This window comes from Rattus norvegicus, chromosome 1 (genome assembly GCF_036323735.1).
Source record: "Rattus norvegicus strain BN/NHsdMcwi chromosome 1, GRCr8, whole genome shotgun sequence".
Taxonomy (NCBI): domain Eukaryota; kingdom Metazoa; phylum Chordata; class Mammalia; order Rodentia; family Muridae; genus Rattus; species Rattus norvegicus.
Genome location: NC_086019.1, coordinates 37,097,082 through 37,112,339, shown reverse-complemented (window position 1 = coordinate 37,112,339; position 15,258 = coordinate 37,097,082). Strand labels below are relative to the sequence as shown.

At 37.1% G+C, this 15,258-nt stretch overlaps 1 long non-coding RNA gene across 14 annotated transcripts in view; it reads left to right on the top strand.

Annotated features, from left to right (window-relative positions):
• The window catches only part of LOC120093155 (uncharacterized), a 102,709-nt gene extending 91,102 nt beyond the window's left edge, over window positions 1-11,607 (top strand). For all 14 annotated transcript variants that reach the window (XR_010058917.1, XR_010058913.1, XR_010058916.1 and 11 more), the window contains 6 exons: window positions 72-206; window positions 1,443-1,601; window positions 4,025-4,134; window positions 5,231-5,407; window positions 10,404-10,641; window positions 11,421-11,607. This is a non-coding gene — a long non-coding RNA (uncharacterized LOC120093155). The remainder of the gene's footprint in view (window positions 1-71; window positions 207-1,442; window positions 1,602-4,024; window positions 4,135-5,230; window positions 5,408-10,403; window positions 10,642-11,420) is intronic.
• The last annotated feature ends 3,651 nt before the right edge of the window (window positions 11,608-15,258 follow it).

Genomic DNA, 15,258 nt, shown 5'->3' with positions numbered 1-15,258 from the left:
GTGATAAATGCAAAGGATATACAAGGTTAAAGAGAGTTTCAAAAATGATTTCCCGTCTTTCTTATATGCAGAGAAACAGAAAGGCTATATATATACATACCAAGCAACCAGTTTATTCTGATCCAACACCACCAAGAAAGAAATGCTTATTTGGCAAAAATCTTACAAGCATTTATGTCGACAGAAAGCTGCCTGCTCCAAAACTTGTGAGTATCATTTTGGCTTTCTATAGCACCTTTCTCCTCAGTAAGCTATTTAATCAAACTGAGGAATGTTTAGATAATCGATCTATGAGAGTAAGATCATTTTAAAACAGAAATAAGTTCTACTGTATTTTGAATAATGTAATTGAAAGAAAAAGAGAAGAAATACCATTCCCATGTTTTGCACTGACTGCATCAAAGATTCAAACCCACCAGTATGTTGGAGGAAATAATTCTATGGAAGTGCCCCACTAATTACCCAACTGTAAAGTCTTGCAGCTTCTTTATGACTCCACATATCTCTGGAATCTCCCTTAATATCATTGCCTCTGAAATTACTCAATACATAAAAATATCTGTAGGCTTTTCCTTTAAATGATCAATGAATTAGATGAACACACTGGTTTTTTATATATATATTAACATCATTTATCCTAGTGGACTATATTTAAATGCCATCTAATATGGCTTAATCTATTTTAAATGAGTTATTAAACGTCTTTGGAAACGTATCTTTAGTATCCAACATCTCTTTTAGCACTAGAGCTGTGATAGGAATTTATGATGTTTGTGAACAAATTTATCCTGTCTGACACATGAACATTACTGCCAATTTCTTAGGTATTTTAGAGCAGAATTTTCTGGTAACCTTGTTTGTATTTGTGTAATCAATTTAAAGTGGAGTAAACCTATGCATGGTAGTCATGTTTACAGAGTAAATTATGGAAGAATGATAGAAATATGCTTGGGTTTTTAAATGTGAAAGCATCTGTAGACATAGTTGAAATTAAGAAGTCACAGAATAAGGATATAAAAGTCTCAGAAATATGGTGAAAAAATATTTCTTCAAAACACAAAAGTTAGGATTCATAATACAGGCCAGGACAAACAGTAAGTAAAATAGTGAGTTGATCTCTGGAAGGGAAATGTCCCAATATTTACTTAAGATGCCAGGCTCGAGAAAGATATTGATAGAAGGAAACACAAAGTAATAGAGGACCATTCACCAAAATGCTTTGGGGAACAGAAGTCCAACAAAACCATGATGTTACAAATTGGGGAAAAATGGATTAGGGAAGAAAATGTATTTGGAAGCTAAAACAGAAAAAAGGTCAATGACTACTTTATTCCTCTCAGTTATAGCTGTACGTCCAAAACTGTCCTTGCTCAGGTTCACAATAAAAGACATATTTGTGCTTCAGGTGTGGATCTCTAATACTACATCCTTATCCCACACAGGATATGTCATCCATAATTGCAGGGAAAGGACGAGAATCAGATCACATATTCAAAATTCTACCTGAAAATTCACACTGGTGCCTCAGAGAGAGGATTGACAGTCAACAACTCATTGAATGGATTAAAGAATGCATGCTTGTAATAGCATCTGTCTTGAAGGTAAGGAAGGTTTTCATGTCACCAACATTAAGCATCCCTCTAGAGATGCATATGTGCTTTCTGTCCTTAAGATTACAGGAGGATGACTGTTTCCAAGAACTATGGACACGTGACCTCTTGATAAGAGGCATGGCAGATAAAAGTCTGACAAACCCAAAGATTCATCATGAAGACACAGGAGAAGAGCTTCTGTTGGAAGTTAACATCCTCATATATCAGATGGGCTTTAGTTGGGCATTACAAATATTCCCACTGATTTCACCTCTGAACATACCCTGTGAATTAATAGCTGAACAAGTTATAATGGTGGTAAAAATGTGCTTTATCAAATGAATGTATTAAATAATACTTACCAAAAAATATCCTTCACAAATAACAGTTCAAGTTGACAAGTCCAACACTCACCTACAATAAGCTATCGATGTTGAATATTACCCTCTGTCTTGTATATACAAGAAGTCGTTTTCCTTCTCAATCAAAAAATAATCCAGCACTTTCACTTTTGCCAGATATTGCCATTCTAATTCCATGTCAAATATTCAAGTATTAGCCTAACCTACTTTTAACTTGTCTAACACACTAACACTCCTAACTTGCCAGGGAGCTGCAGTGACTCTAGAGCAAATATCAGTGTTTTTTTTCACTTGGGCCATGATCTGATTTCTCCTTTCAGAAGTCTGTGAAGCTATGGCCCAGACATAAATAGTAAAAATAATGCTCTGGGATTAACTATGCTTACTAACATTAGGCAAAGGTACTGAATGATCCTTCCTTGGCCTTTGAGCTTGCCAAGTGTGTCTGATTCTCACTGCCAGAAACTTAAGACCTTACTGAAGTTAGCCATGTGTATTCAAAGCAATTTACAGGTACAAGGGCACCTGGGATTCTTCCATTTTTATGGCTTGCTATCCTTAGTACAACATGAAAGTTCATTGTTGTATTTCATGCAAAAGACAGTTTCTGTCCTTCAAACAATCTGATGCTTACAACTAAATTTAAATAGTTGAATATTTACAAATTTTAAGAAAAAGACATGAACCTGTGAGACCTTCTCACATGGAAAATAAGTAAGCTTCACCACTATTCTTGCTGGGTCTGTAAGCAAGGTGTACTTGTATACAACAGCTTTACGCTGTGTGAGCCTAAAGTACAGATTCAACAATTATACAGTCAGGACGAGTTAATTTTGGGTGCTGTCATTTTTTGATAGTTGCCTATTCCAAGAAGAGGACTTTGGTTTTGGTTTGATTGTTTTGGTGGATTTTTAAACCATCGTCATCATCGTCATCATCATCGTCATCATTTTACATTTTTTTGTTTGTTCATTTTATGTCTTGTATGCTGCCCCCTACCTATTCTCCCCTCACAGGGTCTCTCTCCTTCCCTGAGCTGAATTGGGACCCTTGGGTTGTCCTTCTACCCAGACACATCAACTCTCTTCAGGTTTAGCACATCTTCTCCCCCTAAGGCCAGGTGGGGACAGGTTTTCACAGTCAACAGCTTACAAATAGCCCCTGCTCCACATGTTGGGGGACCCACAAGGAGACTAAGCTTTACATTTGCTAGAAATTGTGCTGTAGGTCATGCTGCAGCTTCTGCAGGATTTTTAGATGTTAATTCAGCCTTTGACAGCTCCCAGTGGTGCTGCTTAGTTGATTCTGTAGCTCTTCCTGTGGAGTTCCTATCTCCTTCAGGTCATGGAATCTCTCCCCCATTTCTTCCATACAAGCCCTTGATTGATCCATAAGATCCAATGATTGGCTGTGGCTCTACATAGCCTATTTCAGTCAGCAGCTGGGTGGTGCCTCTCAGAGGGCAGTTATGATAGGTTCCTGTCTGAATATTCCACATAGCGTCTGGCGTTTTTCAAGGCAGAGAGAGCTTTGGGCGGGGAAGTGGAGTGCAGATCTATGATTGCAAGTCATGGTGTGGACTAGAAGTCAGGAGAGGCAATTTGAACAGACCCATAGGTTTATTTCATTGCTATAGCAACTAGGACACTGCTTCACTGATTCTAGTCTTAGGGAAGAAAACACAAGGTCCTGCATATAGGTTCCACATGTGATCCAAGATTCTGGGGAGATAGAAGTTTGGGAGTCTTTTATGTAACATGCGTTCAACCAATGATTCTCAGCCATCCTAATACTGTAACACTAATATATTTCCTTATGGCTTGGTAATTACTAACCATTACATCATTTTGCTGCTTTCTCACAATTAAAATTTTGCTATTGGTAAGAATTATAAAGAAAAATGGAGAGAATATATGACATGGAAGATATATGATATGTGAACCCCTAATGGATTATAACTCCCAAGTTGAGAATCACTGGTATAAACTGCTAATTTTAAACAAAAATGCTTTTCATGTTCTTTCTAAAGTGTACATTGACCATTACTTTTTTATTTTCATTTAAAAAAAGGACTTCATTGCAAACACTGAAGGAAGTTTACTTACTTCTGACTTATATGAGAATTGACTTAGCGTCCCAGATGAAGGAACTCTGGTTGGAAAAATTAATGCCATCCAAAGGTAATGATACAGAAAGCACTTGGGGAACTATACCAATATAGAAGCAGTGTTTTTGTAAGGTCATATGCTTGTGTTTACAGTATTATAAGCTGGAGTGATGTCCCATGCCAAGAGGTTTCCTTAGCACAGACACGTATTGTCACTTTTTAAACACGTTCATTTCTCAAACTAGAGTGTTGAACCATGTCTGTAATCCCACCTGGGTGTCTTCTCCTTTATAACTGTCACAGTTTAGAAGACAGTCTATGCAACACCTTGTGTGCAGGTCAGCCTAGAGTATTGGTTTAGTTCCTGTGTGAAACAAATTAAAAGAAGGAGGTGTGTATAATACCTGTGGATTATTTGCATCCTAGTATTATTACCATGTTACTGTGAATATACCACATGCTAAATATATGTCATTGATTAGAATGTGAAGCTATTACTGAATACTTCTTTCTCAAATACAACTACCTCGAACAGTCTAGGTCAGGTATAGCTTTGACTTCTTTGAATCTTTTTTCTGTGCAATACTCCAGAGAATGATTTTGTGTGTAACAGGAGCATTGAGCTCCACATGCTACCCAGGCGCCATGCACCTCTGTCTTGCTGTAGTGAAGCTTTTATAAACGCATTGTGTAGGGTCACTAGAGTGCTTTCTGCTCCCTATGTTCTAGAGTGTCACAAGAATGTTACATGGATTTATACTACATTAGATATTAAATGTGTCTCCACTCCATGGTGCTTGGGAAGATGGATTGATGTTTAATAACACTAGATGTTTTCATACACAGAACACACATGGTCTGGAACAATCTCATTCATTCTAATACCAATATCCCGACACCTTCCTCTGGCTTCTGTAGGAAGCAGTCAAATATCTATTACGTAGAAAATCATTCATACTTTTAAAATGTTCCTATGATTTTATACAGTAAAATGATTTGCAGAAAATATTTTATGTAGTACTAAAGCTGTATATTATACTTCTTTTGAATTCTGGTTACACTATGAGTTGGTCTACAAAACATTTGCCCTGTTTTCTTCATAGTTAGTTTTGTAACTAACATTAGTTTTCAGATAGTCTAAAATAAAATTATCCCTTTTCTTTGTTTAGACTTCTACTGAAGATTCCTCAGGCAAACTTTATCCTGCTAAAGCATCTCATTTGCGTATTAGTAATAATAAGAGACTCATCCACGAATAATTTAGACACTAACAGGTTATCTATCTGGATATTTTGTGGGATCAGACTACAAAGGACGCATGGTTTGGGAGTGATGTATCAAGAAAGGTAAGGGGATCTGACTTTTGCCTTTGGGAACAAAATTTTCATTTTAATGCAGGAAGTAGGAACACTTTGGAAAGATCATTTCTGTAAAAGGAAACCCTAGGATTCCATTTTCTGGAGCGGAGTGGAATATATATTGATCTGTTTCAGGAAGATTTGGGAAGAAAGATGGTTAATGTAGTTTAAAAATAACTGAATCATTTCAGTCTTTCTTTTGTTCTTTCTTCATAGATATTGATTTTGGCCAACAGTATGCTTCACATATAATGGTAGTCAAAGAAGACTAGAGTGAAGTTTAAAAAAATCCTATTTACCCAGGTTTTGCTTATGTTTTTTTTTCATTCCAGCCCTATTTTTGAAGTATATAATAGTTGTGTTTCACAGTAATTAGACTATTATATTATTAAATATTCACATCAAGTGAAATAATGGTCATATAAAAGTAAATATCATATATATATTTCAGATGTGTGTGTGTGCATATTTGTGTGTGTGTGTGTGTGTGTATGTAGGTGACAAATTGGTGTATATTATTTTGTATACTTTCAATTACTTTACCACTAATGTATTCAGGTGCAGTTTTAAGTTCCTCAGGTCTCAAGGACCTCCACATCAAACCAGATACACTCAAACTAATAGAAGAAAAAGTGGGGAATCATCTCGAACACATGGGCACTGGAGGAAATTTCCTGAACAAAACACCAATGGCTTATGCTCTAAGATCCAGAATCGACAAATGGGATCTCATAAAACTGCAAAGTGTCTGTAAGGCAAAGGACACTGTGGTTAGGACAAAACGGCCACCAACAGATTGGGAAAAGATCTTTATCAATCCTACAACAGATAGAGGCCTTATATCCAAAATATACAAAGAACTCAGGAAGTTAGACCACAGGGAGACAAATAACCCTATTAAAAAATGGGGTTCAGAGCTAAACAAAGAATTCACAGCTGAGAAATACCGAATGGCTGAGAAACACCTAAAGAAATGTTCAACATTTTTAGTCATAAGGGAAATGCAAATCAAAACAACCCTGAGATTTCACCTCACACCAGTGAGAATGGCTAAGATCAAAAACTCAGGTGACAGCAAATGCTGGCAAGGATGTGGAGAAAGAGGAACACTCCTCCATTGTTGGTGGGATTGCAGACTGGTAAAGCCATTTGGGAAATCAGTCTAGAGGTTCCTCAGAAAATTGGACATTGAACTGCCTGAGGACCCAGCTATACCTCTCTTGGGCATATACCCAAAAGATGCCCCAACATATAAAAAAGACACGTGCTCCACTATGTTCATAGCATCCTTATTTATAATAGCCAGAAGCTGGAAAGAACCCAGATGCCCTTCAACAGAGGAATGGATACAGAAAATGTGGTACATCTACACAATGGAATATTACTCAGCTATCAAAAACAATGACTTTAAGAAATTCATAGGCAAATGGAGGGAACTGGAAAATATCATCCTGTGTGAGGTAAACCAAACACAGAAAAACACACATGGTATACACTCATTGATAAGTGGCTATTAGCCCAAATGCTTGAATTATGCTAGATGCACAGAACACATGAAACTCAAGACTGATGATCAAAATGCGAATGCTTCACTCCTTCTTTAAAAGGGGAATAAGAATACCCTTGACAGGGAATAGGGAAGCAAAGATTAAACCAGAGGCAGAAGGAACACGCATTCAGAGCCTGCCACACATGTGGCCCATACAGCCACCCAATTAGACAAGATGGATGCAGCAAAGAAGTGCAGGCTGACAGGAACCGGATGTAGATCTCTCCTGAGAGACACAGACATAATACAGCAAATACAGAGGCGAATGCCATCATTAAACCACTGAACTGAGAAGGGGACTCCCATTGAAGGAATAAGAGAAAGGACTGGAAGAGCTTGAAGGGGCTCGACACCCCATATGAACAACAATGCCAACCAAACAGAGCTTCCAGGGACTAAGCCACTACCCAAAGACTGACCCTGGGCTCCAACCTCATAGGTAGCAATGAATAGCCTAGTAAGAGCACCAGTGGTAGGGGGAGCCCTTGGTCCTGCTAAGAGTGAACCCCCAGTGAACGTGACTGTTGGGGAGAGGACCGTAATGGGGGGAGGATGGGGAGGGGAACACCTAAATAAAAGGGGAGGGGATAGGGGGATGTTGGCCCGGAAACAGGGAAAGGGAATAACTATCAAAACGTAAATAAGAAATACTCAAGTTAATAAAGAAAAAATATTTATTCACTAATTTATTTACTCTATATCCTGATTACAGTCCCTTCCTCCAAGTCCCATCTTCACGACCCCTTCTTCCCTCCATTTTCCTTCATCTTAGTAGTGTAGAACTTCCATGAACACCAACTCAATCTCATACATCAATTCACAACAGGAATAAGTGCATCTCCTCCCATTGAAGCTAGACAAAGCAGCCCAGCTAAAAGAAAGCATCAAGTGGTAGACAACAGAGTCAGAGCTAGCCCGCACACTAATACTTAGGGTACATACCTAAGATAAGCTGCACATCTGCTACATATATGTAGGGGGCCTAGATCCTGCTGCTGGAGCATATGAAGGGGGAGGTCCTGCAGATTCAAAGCTGAAGGATCACAATGATTTAAAGGCTACAGCAAGCTAGGATATATAAGGAGAGGCATGTCTGGGAGGCTCCGGTATTGATGGTGTAGCAAAATCCAGAGGGCTTGAAGCAGACCAGTGACTTATTTCAATGTACATTTGCAAGTAAACCTGTTTGGACAAAAGGGTATAATTTGTGACATAGTATAGCACAACACATCTCACAGACTGCATTTTTAAAAAGGATTTTAATTTTTTGTTTTATTTTTAATTTAACTTAAAAACTTTATTTAATTTTAATTTTTGAAGTTTTGCGAGGGGGGATTGTTATCAAGAGATAGTTGGAAGGATTGAAAAATAAAATGAGAGTTATTTGTGAGCATGATGATAAATTTAAAGAGATACAAAAACAGACATACATTTCGAAAAGGATAAAAGGTAACAAAAGAGTAAAAAATGAAAGAAAGCCAGGTACATTTTAACTAGTAGTTTCCAGGGATTAAGTCCAGAGGAAGGATGAAATAGTGATGTCACACACATGAATAGTATTCTCACCCAGGACTCAACTTGGCTTGGACTAGAAACCTACCTTTTATAGGTAATTTCTTATTACCAAGCTCCTGGAAACGTAAAATCCAAGCCTGTATCAAAGCGCATGTCCAAATGAAGCAACAAAATTCATTTTTCACTCCTAATAACTATTAGTGATTCTTCTGTTATGGGCAGTTCTTTTCAAATATATTCTTTTGTATGGTCAAGCATGAAAACAAACAAGCAAAACTATTCTGTACAAGCTGCATATAAACTATGACTATCTTGTGCAGGACTGCTCAAACATAAACTTAGCTGCATGCTGGTAAGAAATATGTGATGAGTAGAGTTGACTTAACCTAAGCCATCACCTCAGAAGAAAAGTAACTTATCCGTGTTGCTCAATTTAGGAAGTGTTATAATTTCTATGATTGCTGTGACAAAACACTGATAAAAGCAACTTATGGAAGACAGGTTACACTCCATGATATACTTGGAGTTACTAGTTAACTCCTGAGAAATATCAGGGCCTAAACTGAAGCAGGGCAGGAACCTGGATTCAAGAACTGAAGTAGAAGCTGAGTAGGAGTTCTGCCTCTTGCCTTGTACCTCATATCTTTCATTTTCTGACTAATAGCTCAAGGGTGGCACCATCCTGGAGATCTGGGCCCTACAAATTCCAAGGTTAATCAGGACAATATCCCTTAGACTTCTCTATACATTAGGTCAATCTGATGGAGGCATTTTCTCCATTAAACTCCCTTTTCTCACCAACTTCTTTTCTCAGGCATATTTGTTTGCCTTAATAAAACACAAGGATCTAAAACACTAAATAAAGATTGCACATGGGGGAACCCGTGGCTCTAGCTGAATATGTAGCAGAGCATGGCCTTATTTGGCATCACTAGGAGGGAAGCTGCTTAGTCCTAAGGAAGCTTGATGACCCAGGGTTAGGGAATGCTAGGGTGTTGAGGCCAGAGTGTATAGGTGAGGGAGGGAGCACTGTAATAGAGGCAGGGGGAGGAAATACAGGGTTTGTGGAGGTGAAGTGTGAAGGGGGATAACGTTTGAAATATAAATAAATAAAATAATCAATAAAAAATAAAACAAGGGGCTGGGGATTTAGCTCAGTGGTAGAGCGCTTACCTAGGAAGCGCAAGGCCCTGGGTTCGGTCCCCAGATCCGAAAAAAAGAACCAAAAAAAAATAAAATAAAATGAAATAAAACAATATGACCAGGGAAACTTGTTCAAGTAAGTGGTTCTTTGGGACTTAGAAATGCTGAGAGATTATAGCGCTTCAATGTTATGACAGAGGAGCATGTCTGCAGAAAGGAAAAAACAAACAAACAAACAAACAGCAAGCTGAAACCTGATGTCTCTTGTCTTGGGAAGCAAAAATGTAGCAGAGAAAGTACATTGAAAATGGGCACCTGTATTTTGTAATTCCAAATTATAGGCAATGGCATACTTCTATCAGGAGGGCCAAGGGACTTAAGCCACCAGAAAGTTGTCACAAAGACAATATTGCCATGCCTGGAACGAGAATGGCATCCCATTCAAAACATCCCAACAGAAACCCCCAATCCCCCCACCCCCTAAAAATGTCAACGAAAGACAGTCATTAATTAGATTAACTCACAGTGTTTGGCAGCACATCAGGTTTGAAATGTTGCTTTGGTTAAGTAGTTCTTCTATTCTTTGCAGTATGCCTTAAATTTTGACAAGTTTTGGTAAAATGCAGAGAACTTAGAGTCTCCATTTCAGAAACTTCATATCATGCGTTCCTATCTGAGGCAACTGTTATTTTCCTCATAGTTTTGGATTTCATTTTTAAATTTCAATTTTGTAAACCATGTGAAATGACAATCTTGTTTTGCCTTGTGTTGTTACAGATGTCCATTATACAAATCATGATCGACAACTATCATCAAATATTTGGAAATGATAATATATTTAATAAACATATTGACAGAAGATCTGGGGATTTAAAGACTTGTGCAGATTCAATAAACTCTTCTCGCAAATCACCTATTATGAAAGAATTCCTAGCTGGCCTCAACAAGAAAACATGCGATAATGGTGAAAAATTAAAAATTTCATCCATTGCTCTGCAGGAGGAAGGTCCTACAGGTGAGCCAAGATTTATTTAGTCATCAAATGAATGGAAGGATGATATCACTCACTTATTTCATAAATTTGTAAATATGAGAGCAGTTTTGGGCACAAAATGATATTAGAGTATGAAAAAACTTTTTAACCAACACTTTAATTAAATTATACTTAAATATATGCATATGTATATACAAACCAATATATATGTATATATAATTTATATGTATACACACAAACAGACAGACAGACACACACACACAAATACTTATGTACTATATATACCACATGTAAGTATGACAGACTATTTATTCAGCCTTTGTAAGAACCCCACAATATTGCCGTTCTTCCTATGGTCTTTAAGTCATAGAGGATTCATGCATATGAAATTATTATTTTTGATAACATCATTTAGAAACAATGTTTTAATTTATACATCCATTAGAGATTCTGCATGTTTAAGTCCTGTACCACTCTCAACATGCTTTTTGATTTTAATGCGAAAATAATAATGTTTGTTTAATTTCCTATGAGAGACAATCTTGCCAAATGCTTAGCATTGGCATAAATATTAAAATGCACAGGCTCCATTACAAAACCTATGTGAAGAAAGATAAAGAGGCTAAAACGCACCTGATTAATATGGTAGTACCACTCAAATTCCTACACATTGATAATGCAAGTAATTATTTGTATAGAGTTAAGAAAATATACTGAAAGATTACTCTTATCTGAAGTGAAGTGAATCTATCATCTGAGAATGTTTGTCTAACAATAACATTTTATGTTTCATTTAACAGGACAGAACAGAACAACTACCACATATAAGTGGTAGAAGATGACTGAAGACATTATAAGGTCATTCTATTTTAATGTTCCCTTCTACCTTCCACTATATCATAGCAGAACAATTATTACAACATCCTGCTTCAGCATTCATATGCTATCATAATAAATGTTATAATAAATAAAGTGTTATTGCTTACACTCCAATGTGCCTTGGTCATGATTCTCCATAGTCTTTGGAAAGTGGCATTTTTCTGTCTCTGCCTCTACAGCCCAGTTATAGTACTTGCTTTCCCACCTCAGTTTCTAAAGTGCAGCCAAAACTAAGGACATTAAATAATCCCTCAGAATTGTGCCCAGAATTCTGTGCCATACAAAGTTCTAAATAAAATTCCATTACCAATCAAATTTAATCATCACACATGATGAAGTTAGAGGTGGATCACAGTTGTTAGATTATACAAAATGACCTGAAAAGATCAGTGCTTAAGCAACTGCGATACAGGCTTTGTGACATGAATTTGGGTCATCGAAACATACACCGAACACAAACAAAACTGAGTATTGTTGCACAAGCATCTCTAGACCAGAAGCTTCTACCTGGATGGAGGTGGGAGTTGGAGACAGTAGTTAACAGAAGCTTATAGGCCAGATATTCCTGACATGTTGTTCAGCAATGATCAAAAGAGACCTTATGCCAAAACAAACTGAGAAAGACCAATACTGGATGCTCTTTTCAAATGTAAATAAACATGATTTACACATACACACACGCACTCATACACACATATATTCATCCTTATGCATTACATACACTCAGAAATATACAGAAGCATACAGTATATTTGTTTTATCTCTCTGCATAACCTGAGACCTCATCATGAAATATTCTTTATTCATTGTCTATGTGGAAATGGTCTGTAATACAATTTTGAGATATGGAAATCTTAGAGAAAACCTCCAGTAATACAATTGATAATTTCCATATTTACTCTTTCTTGGTCCCTCCTGAACTCCCAACTATAATAATTTCAAATTGTTTTCATTTATTACTATTATTACTTTAAATTTTTAAAATATTTTTATTAGATATATTTCTTTACTTACATTTCAAAGGTTATCCCCCCTCCTGGTTTCCTGTCCATAAGCCCCCATTTCCTCCCCTTCCCCCCACACAGGTATTTCACCTATGCATTATTAAAAAATGAATTATAGCACTATAGGCTGACTTTTCTCCCTTCAGTCACTGCAATCTCAAACTCATCAATATTGTTTTATATATGTGTTTATTTATGTATATTTGTATCCTAAAAATATGGATACAACTTGAGTCCATTTTCTTGTGTTTGTGATTTAGTTTCCATGATGTGCAGTGTGTATTAGACAATCCATATGCAGGTCATTTCTGTAAAAATTAACCTTCTGACGGTCATCTTTAGATGCCTATAACTTTTGACACATGAATTTTTTCCACTGTTTTACTAGTGCATTGATATCGCTAACATTGTGTTTTTGCACCCATTTTTATGACAGGCAATTTGAAAACAGACTTTCAAGTATGGTGGCTCTTAAATTATTTGTAATCCCTCTTTTACAATGTTCCCTGAGCTATAGAGATTTTCGCTATAATGTACATGTACTCATAGGTGCTGCGTTTTACACAAAGCACTTTATGTCCAGTTTTTCTTTTCTGTAATGGTGTCCATTTTCTGTACAAAGAGGCTTCTTTGATGAGGGACTATGGCCCCACTTGTTGGTAGATATAATACTAATATTTAGAATCCTGTAAGAAACGTGGCAGATTTAGTAAATTAATGTGATAAATTTTAAGGTTTATTATATCACTAGTTCCATAAATCTGACTAGATTTCTTGCACCAGCCATGATTTCATTCATTTTGAGAGGAATTCTTCCAATTGTTAAAGTATTTCATGTGACTTTTTCCAATATATAGATGCTTTAGGTAGCACTTGGGTTTCTGTCAAAGTTGGCGGCTTAAGTGCCTGTTCCTAAATAAATCTTACAGGGATGTCTCAGCAATCAACTGAGTGTAGATGGATATGTCTTAGAAGGCTCTATCTATACGTCACTGTTCTAAGGTAGATAAAATAGTAGGCAGGTTGACATGTTAAGGAAGCAAATGATAGTTTTACTCACCTGCAACACCTATGAAATATGACAATAATAAGATACCAGAATAGGTGCAATAAGTGACACTAAAAGCTCAGTTGTAAACAACTGTCCTTTGATTAGACTTAAGTGAATTTTTTTTTACCATAGAACTGAACATAGTTCTGGGTCTTCATTTGGTTTCTCAGAAACCTAAGGACCCTTTTAAAATTCAACATATTATGTCTTATTATTTCTCTTTAGGATTGTCAGTGCAAGTCCTTTGACTTGTCCAAGTCATACATTTTCACTCCTCTCTGACAAGGTAAATTCATTTTCATAGTATAATGTAAAATAAATTAAATATAAATATTTAATTCCTTCATTTTTGACTACTTAATTTTTCTTTTTTCCACACCTGCAATTAGCCTTAATTAACTATAGTCTGAAACACTAAAAGTTGAAACTTCTAGTAATAAGAGAATGCTTACCATACTGAGTTAAGTGAAGAATATTTAGCAATCCGTGCCTTATATCTACAAGGATGACAATCATTCTATAACCTAGAATTTCCTTGCAGTGTGTGCTGCCCAACATCTAGTTACTTATCAACTATTATCGAACCAATGACTTGCCATGCTCGTCTTTGGTCATACTCAATGGACTCTTGTTTTGTACCACATTTCTAAACAAGTAGGAAATATTACAATGGAATGAATCGAAGGGGACAAGCCAGAAGATCCTGGACAGATGTCATACAGACCCTAAGAGAACACAAATGCCAGGCCAGGTTACTATATCCTACAAAACTCTCAATTAACATAGATGGGAAAACCAAGATATTTCATGACAAAACCAAATTTACACAATATCTTTCTACAAATCCAGCCCTACAAAGGAAAATGAATGGTAAAGCCCAACATAAGGAAACAAGCTACACCCTAGAAAAATATAGGCAGGGCAATTTTTCGCGAATGGAACTGCAGTTTCTAAGCCAATTCTCTTCGTGACAAGCGGGCCCCACTTGTTGCAGCCGTACTTTTCAAGATATAGACAAATCAAGCCTTTGGCGAACAGAATCACAGTTTCTTAGAGAATTAACTTCGTTCCAAGTGGGAATCACTTGTAGCAGGCGTAGTATTCAGGAAATAGGCAGGACAAGGGTTCGTGAATGGAGCTGCAGTTTCTAAGCAAATTCTCTTCTTTCCAAGCGGGACTCACTTGCAGCAAGCGTAGTATTCAAGATATAGGCAGTGCTAGTTTTCACAAATGGAGCTGCAATTTCTAAGCGAAAGCTCTTCGTTACAAGCGGGACTTGGCTGTAGAAGGCATAGTAATCAAGATATAGACAAAGCAAGCGTTTAGCGAACAGAATCGCAGATTCTTGGCAAGGTCTCTTCATTCCAACTGGGAACCACTTGTAGCAGGCATAGTTTTCAAGATATAGGCAGGGAAAGTTTTCGCGAATGGAGCTGCAGTTTGTAAGAGAATTCTGTTTGTTCCAAGCGGGACTCACTTGTAGCAGGCATTGTCCTCAAGATATAGGCAAGGAAAGTTTTCGCGACTGGAGCTGCAGTTTCTAAGTGAATTCTCTTCATTCCAACCGGGACTTAATTGGAGCAGGCGTAGTTTTTAAGACATGGGCAGGGCAAGTTTTCGCGAAAGGAGCTGCAGTTTCTAAGCGAATGCTCTTTGTTACAAGCGGGACTCGCTTGTAGCAGGCGTAGATTTCAAGATATATAC